The sequence below is a fragment of the Octodon degus genome, unplaced genomic scaffold, assembly GCF_000260255.1.
Source record: "Octodon degus isolate 3935 unplaced genomic scaffold, OctDeg1.0 scaffold00128, whole genome shotgun sequence".
NCBI lineage: Eukaryota > Metazoa > Chordata > Mammalia > Rodentia > Octodontidae > Octodon > Octodon degus.
Window position 1 is genome coordinate 2,797,639 of NW_004524704.1, and position 8,632 is coordinate 2,806,270.

The 8,632-nt window shown below is 47.3% G+C and overlaps 1 protein-coding gene across 2 annotated transcripts in view; it reads right to left on the reverse strand.

Moving 5' to 3' along the window:
- Window positions 1–2,370, reverse strand: part of Bcl6 (B cell CLL/lymphoma 6) — a 23,312-nt gene extending 20,942 nt beyond the window's left edge. For both annotated transcript variants that reach the window (XM_004640892.3, XM_023700946.1), the window contains exon 1: window positions 2,318–2,370. The gene's annotated coding sequence lies outside the window, so the exon portion shown is untranslated. The remainder of the gene's footprint in view (window positions 1–2,317) is intronic.
- Window positions 2,371–8,632: the final 6,262 nt, after the last annotated feature.

The window sequence follows — 8,632 nt, forward strand, 5'->3', positions numbered from 1 at the left end:
AAAAAGGGAAACCGGCTGTCTCTGTAGAGGAAGCCAGTGGCATCGCTGGCAGCCACAAACTGTATTTCTAAACAGCCCTTTCCCTGGTTCCGTCTCTCCTGCCCCAGTTTCTTTTCTGGACAGTAAAAAAAAATGTATCTACTGACATTCACTTAAAATTTTTTGTGAAGTAAAGAAAGCGTCATAGGATTTCCCTCCTGGAAACTATACACTGATTGAAGTAAAACACAAGCATAGAAAAGACTGCACACTTTCCTGGGAGAGATGATCGGCCTCGGAGGTGTCAGAGACCGTGGCACAGCTTTTGGAGCAGGTTGGGGGGCATTCTACCAGCTCGACTGTCAGGACGGCCAGTGTACCCCCACCAAGTCTTACCCTCTGCAGGAGGGGGCACAACACAGAAGATCATTTCATAAAAACCCATTTGGTTACGCTTTTGATTTCCTTGGGGAGTTTTAAAAGTCAGTATTGCAACACGAGTTCCATTTTTTTTTCCTCCAGAGTTCCGATAACACGGTAGCATAAAGGTAAAGCAGCCCCAAGTTCTCCAAGACATTTTCAGTGCCACGGTCACTACCTCCGGACTGGGGTGCCCCTCGGTCCTCCCGCCCCCAGCGCGGCCCATTACAGAAGCTCCAACTCGCTGCCCACTCCGGCCCTGGCCCGCCGCGGCCGCCTTCCCCCATTTCTCCTCCCTAGAGGAGGAGAGCTACAGGTTGCAAATCCAACCAACCTCGCGATCATTTTTTTCTTTTCTTTTCTTTTCTTTTTCCTTCTTCTTTGCAAAATCACTCACATAGCTCTCCCTCTCACGCCCTCGCCCACTCCTCCCGCGCCGGGTCCCCCAGTCCGAGCCACAAAGTCCCCTTCTTTGCTCCCGGGTCTTGCACTTTGAGGACCGCGGGCTGGGGCCCTGTTTGTCTTTCCTTTTGCCCGATGCAAGGACCTTGGGAACCTGAAGCCTGGAGTCCGCTATACTCAGGCCTACAGTTTGCCTTTTTTTACAGACCTTGCACCATGAGAAAAATAAAATAAAATTTAGAAAAGGGAGGGAACAACCGTAGAGAACCAACACAGTCACGCAGCGCCCAAAACACAAACACCGCGGCCGCCAGAAAACCCGCCAGCTTCTCGCTCTCTCGGCTGGGTTGTCCTGTCAATGTTCCCCTCGTCCCTGCACGCTGGAAGGCGCCGCAGGTGCAAACGCGCACCCCTTTCCCGCCCCCACACCCCCAAATTCCCGTCCCGCCATCAGCCTCTCTGCACGGGATGGGCAGAGGGAGCGCACGGAGTGTCCCGACTCCCTCGACTACAACCAAGAAAGAATAATTTTCAAAAAGTATTCAACATCCCCGTCCCCCCCCCCATCCAAGCTGAAAACCTCCCCAAAACACAAGAGGAAAGGGACACCGAAAACATTCGTCTCTCATTTAGGAAGATCACAGCTCTGAAAGGAAAAGAGTAGACACGATACTTCATCTGTGTTTATGACCAGAAAGGAGAAGAAGAAAAAAAAAAAAAACACCCGAGGAAGGAGTTAGGTTGCATTTTTCCTCCCAAATCTCAGCTCGGATGGAAGGCAGGGATCGTAAGGGACCAAAGCCGGGGGAAGGGAGCCACCCGGGCGGGCAAGCAGGCAACGGGCAGTTGCCCAGGAGCACCGGATCGGGGAAGGAAGGAGAGGCCGGAGAGGAGAAGGGTAGGAGGGAAGGGGAGCCTGGAGCCGGGAAGCAAGGAAGGAGCTTTGCAAGCCAGCAGAGAGGGAGAGAGAACAGCCGCACGAATCCAGCGCGATCACAAGCCGAACGCGAGCAGCAGCAGAAAGCGAGAGCGCGAGCGCGTCCTCTCCGCGGTCCGAGGCCAGACAGCCCCCAGACCGGCCCGGATCACCCCGAAACACTGCCTATTCCTCTCCGCTACGGCCGCCCCCTAGCTCCCCTCCTTCTCTCCTCCACCTCCTTCTCAAAAAACCAAAACAATCTAAGGGAGGGTGGCAAAAGCCTCCCCAAACCGGCCGATTCACTCAAAGACAACAAAAATAATAATACTAATAAATACATATAAATCTATGTCCTAGAGTGGGAGAGACGTGGGACTAGTCTTCGGCATTTATTTTAACACCTGACAGCTAGAATAAATAAATATATACATTTATATCAATAGATACACATAGGAAACTTGGAGCCAAAGCATTTGGCAAAAGCGGAAAAAAAAAGAATTAAAAGGTAAAATAATGATCATGAGCAGCGGCGGCGACAGCAGCGGCAACGGCGGCGGCGGCAGCGGCAGCGGCGGCGGCAGCAACAGCAATAATCACCTGGTGTCCGGCCTTTCCTAGAAACTTCTTGCATCACCACTTCTAAGAACCCCAGTTCTAAGAATCAACAGAGCTCAATTCTCGGAATTTGAGCTGCGGACTTTACCACTGCTATGTGGCAGGGGAGGACTCCGTGTCAGCTCGCCGCAATTTTTACCCCCTTTGGCCCATAAAATTAGCTCCAAGGCACAAAATTTTCTCACTGTCCTTCATGTTTTGAGTTTCTTATAGGATAATCGCCTTGGATATGGATGTTTCCTTCCGAAGGTCGGGGGGGACAGAAAGTAGCTCTCCCTCCCAGAACCCCGCATAATGGTTCGATCTGCTCCGCCACCGTCACGTGGGCTCCTCCTCTGTGACGTCACGTCTTCACTGTAGCAAAGCTCGGCCTCTGGAATTCTGAGAACTAATTTGCTATTCGGTGACATAAGAGGGGGAGTGCGCTTTGCTTTCCCGGGGTCTGGGGCTAATTCTTCCTCTCTTACCCATAAATTCAGCTCCTGGAGCTAAATACACAAAAGGGAACGAGAAATTTGAACCATTGGAACAATGATATTCCTTATAGGTTTAGAGAGAGGTGGGGGGGGGACAATAAACACAGCTTTTCTAGCTAGAATATTAGGCACCACGAGAAAAATATTTGCCAAGCAATTTCGGTGGGTTCATTTGCTTTATTTTTATTTGGGGCGGGGAGGGGAGAGGTGGGAGATGTTTTGGGGGTTTGACTTTTTGTTTCGGTGTGGTTGCTCGGGGCTTCTGGTGGTTCTATTTTGATTTTTGGATTCTTGCTTCTGATTTTTGCCTTTTGCAAGTTTGTGGTGTTACGTAAATCCTAGGACCCGTCTTTAGCTGGGGTGTGTGTGTGTGTGTGTGTGTGTGTGTGTGTGTGTGTGTTTTCTTTCCCTATCTAATCGCTCGAGCATTTTAAAGATATATTATTTCAATAGCGGTACTATTGGAAGTAGCTTACATTTTTGGTTATCTATGGCAATCCCAACCCCCACTTTTTTCCTTCGGTGCCGTTTTCCTTTTTTCTTGGACTTTTACTGAACTGAGGCTGTCTTGCACTTGAGAGAACTGTTCAAAGGATTTGTTTTAATTCTGTTTGTTTCTTTCCAGGACAGCAAGAGGTGGGTTTGTTTTCTGTTATTGTTGACTCTTAGGAAATGTCTTGCTGCAAGAAATGCGTGCGTTGGGGATGCGTGTGCGTGTCTCCTACAAAATTCTGAACCAGATGCATGTTTGCGCTTTGTCTTTCCTTAAGGTCTTGAATCCCCCCCCCCCAGTTTGTTTCAAGGTCGTTGTAAAAAAAAAAATCTCTTCAGTCTGTTGAAGGGGTCAGCCAGAGGGAATTCTGAAGGCCTGCGGTGCCAGTATCTCAGATACTGCTTGTATTCAGAACAGGCTGTGCTACAGCTAAGACACCAACTAAGACACGCTCCTCAGAGCACAGTTCTCTGGGCTCTGGAGCAGAGGTGAGGGCAGGAGGAGAGGGGGAAAGCTCTCTTTTTCTTTATTCCTTTACTTTAAAAGGCAAACGCAGTGCAGAATCCTTTCACTGTGAGCCCTGGTTTGTTTGTTCAGAGATGTTAGCTTCCCTATTTAAATGTTGGTTGGGGTTTTTTCCCCCTCCTACTCATCCCTGAATGAGGGAGACTCTTGTTTCCTTTATGTCTTTCTGTTCAAAGAAGGGTGTGAGGGGAAAATAATATTTCAGATTCCTCAAGAATTAACCCAAAACGTTTGGGCCAGAAGCAGCTTTCAAAGGTCAGGCTGTTCTGAGCTTTGGCTAGGAGAGTCCATCAGGGAACTCATTAAATCCTGAATGGTTTCTTAAAGTTTCCAGAAAATTTCTTCACGTATTAATTTCTAGTAAAGATATCTCCCAAAACAATCTGCCTATGGCAACCTCAACTCTGAGTTTATGATGGCGAGAAGGTTGCCACTTGCTTGCTGGCTTTATTGGAGACCTCTTATGCTGCCAGTCCCCTAAGAAGTTTCACTTATCCCAGAGAGTTCTGTCATCAGTGTACAACCACCCACAAACACACACATACACACACACACACACACACACACACACACACACACGCTCCTCAAAAGGCTGGTGTTGCAGGGTTTAGAACCAGAGGAAGTCCAAAAGGGTTGATTATTTTCCACAAGGCCTAGAACTTATGAAATATGCGTGCCTGTCTGTGAAATGTGAATATTTTAATATATATTGACAGATGGATTACTGCAGCTTCTGCAGGATTTCTGGAAAAATATGCATGGGCCTAATCCTGTCACTGTCATTAAAATGAGCATCGTCTCCCAAAGACGCAGGACTTGGACAAGTGCGGATTCTCACTGCCAGGCGGCAGCATACCTACCTTGTTAAGTGCCCCCCTTTTGTTTTGAAGTTTTGAGCGAACCCACTGGACCGAAAGGATACCCTGATTCTGCTGAGGTGGTTTTCTTTGTGTATCATACGTCTGATTTCTAGCTTTTGTAAGGAATCAGCACTTTAGATAATTTAATAAAAAACCATATAGGTTTGGTATGTAAATTAAATGGCTGTACTGGTTCTACAGTAGGATGTTTTTTGTGATATTTGGCCACATTTCTTGTCAAAACTGCCATATGCCACATGCCCTGACCCACACCCCCAATTTTAAACACACACAGCGGGTCCCTCTCATGTTCCTATTGCCACTCCACTCTTAGCCCCATGGGGGCGCTGCCGAGCAAAGGGAAATCTGCTCCCTCCGGCAGAAGGCACCGAGGTGGGGGCTGGGTAGGAATTCGTGCTTCTCTGGCCGAAGCCCTCTTAACTTCTCTGCTGGGAGACCCGGGAGGAAAGCTAACCCATCTGACACTGTAGATAGTTAGCCCCAGTTCTAGGCACCTCAAACCTCAGCCTCTTGTTTCTGGTCCCCAGTGCCAGAGTCCCACGTTTTCAATGTGTTTACATGCAAAAAAACAATTGACCGGAACAGGAGAGCCATTGAAAAGAAGATTGAATAACGGAAAATAAGAAAGATTACTGAAAATATACTAGACACTTACTTTTAGGTGCGCTTCTTTTTCTCCCAGCTGAATGACTGGTGAGGAAAATTGTGCACCCCACGTCTCAATCTCTTCAATTCCTAATAAGATATTAACTTCATCAAATTTCATCCCAATTTAATTTCTTCTCGAGTGTCCTTCCTTCCACTGTGCCTGGTCTCTGCCCAGGCAGTCCCCACTGGCGTTGTGATGCGGGCTTCCCTCCCTCCCTGCCTCCCTCCCTCTAGCAGTGTTCTGTTATAGCGGTAGAGAAAAGACTGGCGTGGATATATTCAAACATTTTTAAAACGTTTGAAGAAGCCCCGAACAGGACTTCCAGGTTTGGGATCTTAGAAATGATTCCTTCAGACTTTGGGACACTGTGTATCAACTGGTGTCATCACTTAATGGTCACTAGTTGTTAATACTCAGAGGACCAAGCCAGCTACTTTGCCTCGTGGATTGAGCATGAGAATAGATCTCTGAATACAGCTGTGGGGGTAAATATGAGCTTTATTACAAAATAAAATACCCTGGTCCTAACAGTACACCTATTTAAGGAAAGGAACGCATCTTACAGTTCCCTTCACAAAACCATCCCCACAATTCAGTTCTAGCTGAAAAGGAACCTGCCTTGAAATAATCTTGGTCTGATGTGTCTTTCCTCCTCTCTGCACTGCTCTCCTCTCTTCTCATCTTCTCTCTCTCTCTCTCTCTCTCTCTCTCTCTCTCTCTCTCTCTCTCTCCTTTCTCTCTCTTCTTTTCTTCCTCCATCCCTCCTTCCTCTTCTTTCTTTCTTCTTTCCCATACTGAGGACTGAACCTAGGGCTTTTACAGTGAGCTACCACTCCAGCCCATCTGTAACTTTTGCTGGTTTTACTGTTTGTTTTTTGAGGCAAAGTCTTGCTAAATTGCCAGGCTAGGCTTGAACTTACAATCCCCCTCTCTTAGCCTTCATAACCTCTCAGGAGCTCAAAACAGGAAGTGGGTTTTACCTGTCAGGAACCTTTTAGTATCTTGACAGGTCTTTAAATTAACAGATCACAGGATTATAGGTTTTGGAACTAGAAGGGATCTCACAGGTCACTCCTCCAGGATTCTTTTTTCCAGAAAACAGACTGGCCCCTAGCAAGGAGATCTGTAGAACCCTAAGAACACAACTGAAAATGGATCTGTGTGGGTTGATAGTCCTGTGTTAATTTAGAAAATCAGGTTGAGGGCTGGCCAAATAGCTCAATGGATTAAAGCACCTGCAAGCAGACGCAGGGGCCTGGGGTTCAATCAAGGGGCATGCTGTGCTGCCCCGCCCCCAGGTCGTGCTGAGACTGCAATTGAAACTGGGCGTGGTGGTGTACACCTGTAATCCCAGCTCTTGGGAGGCTGTAAACAGGTGGATCACTACTGTCCAATCTAGCAGTGCGACCCTGAACACCCTGTAGACCCTTCCCTAAGATACAAAAAAGAAGAAGAAAAGAAAAAGAAAAAGGTTGAGCTAATGTCTGGGTTTGGAGGTACGGATCTTGTTGTCTTTCAAAACTGAGGAGAGCAAGGCTACATCAAATCCTGCATAAACTCTAAGCTGGTTCTCAGAACCAGCTCCTGGGAGCAATGAGTATGGCCATCTTGACGGTTGTTTGGGCTTGATTATGCTTGTGACTTATGCTGTAGTACTTGACACTTTGCTTTGGATGAATATGAAAGATACTACCTATCTGACTTACTAAATTTTGCCTCTTTATTTTATTTACAATCCTTGCCTTAGAACTGCTTTAAAACAAGCTGTGTATTATCCTTGGACAAAAGAGTTTCTCAGTAAGTCTTAAAGGAGTTGAGGAGACCAAGGATGTAGATGAGTGGTAAAGCACCTGCCTAGCATACTCAAGGCCTTGTGTTAGATTCCCAGCATCTCCAAAGCAAAAATAAATAGGGCAGCAAGTTTAGAGACATTTAGGCAGAATGAAGAGGGTGATTTCCAACCACTGACTTGTAAGAAGGAAGCTTCGATGTCTAATTTTGACCCATACACTGCAATGGTTCGGCCTTTATTAATCTGAGATTTTTCCCCCCCTTTCTCAAACCTTTTCATTCTGGTTCAGAGTCCCCGCCCCCCCCCAACTACTGCTTCCCCCCTTTCCCATCTATTTAAAATAGAAATAAATACCTGCTGCTTAAAATAGAGAAGGGATGGGGGTGGGGCACGTCATCATTTATTTATTGCATTTGATCAGTGTTTTGAATAACAAGGTTTTCACTTCCTGTGAAACCCTAGCAGGAGGGAACCAACGCAGCAGCTGGATCTGAGGTAAGGCAGGAAGGGGCTGGAGTGTTTGTAAACTCAACAGTGGCTGCCCCGCTGCCTGCCTGCTTCTATCTGTCTCTGCTACCTAAGGCTAGAAGTGGAAAAACTTGATTTGTGTGTGCGCCTGCATTTTTCCCCTGTCTTCTTCCCCACACCGCCCTCTGTACACCTGACCGTGCACAAGCCTATCTGCGGCTGGCTCCATGGCGGGGAGAGCGGAGAGCGGAAGAGTGTGCCCAGGGAGGGAGCGCTCGGTACTTTTCCATTCACATCTCCACAGTGGCTTTTCTTGTTTATTCCAACCTCCTCCACCCGCAGAAACCTTTCAGCTGCCTGAAATTCGAGTCATTAAACTGCTCCCTGAGGTCAGACTACAGAGGCCCGGTGCGTGTCTCCTGCATGTCAGAGTCCATGTAACCTACGTGTGTACAGGGACCCAATCCTACAATCTTACTTAACTCCGAGGCAGCTCGGTGTGAGGGAAGAGGAGGAAAAAAAAATTGGACTCCTTGCCAAAACCCCTTGGTTTCCAATTACAGCTCTGCCTGGAACTTTTTAGGGGACTTTGAGCAAAACTGCTTGTTGCCTCCACTGTGTGAGGTACGAGCTAGGTCAGTGCGTCTCTGCGCTGAGCGCACCTGAACATCTAGACACATATTTACATAACTTGGGGTGTGGAGGAGGAGCTCGGTATGTGTGTACAGGGGTGGGGCAAAGGGTTAAAATATAAACTTCTAAGAGGGCAGCCCTAGAATCCTCTCCTCTATCAATTTTTAACCAATTAGAGATCAGAGTCTGTAGCTATGCTGAGTCCAAAAGCCGATTAAATTTTTAAACGTTAAGAGTTAAAGGACCAATGTGCTCTCTGTGAAAGCCTGAGAGAGTGTGCACTGACAAAGGTTATACAATCTGAGGTACAGGATCTCAGGACAAATCCTGAGGGCATTTCACTGACCTTCTCAGATCAAAAAGCTACAACTCTTGTTGCA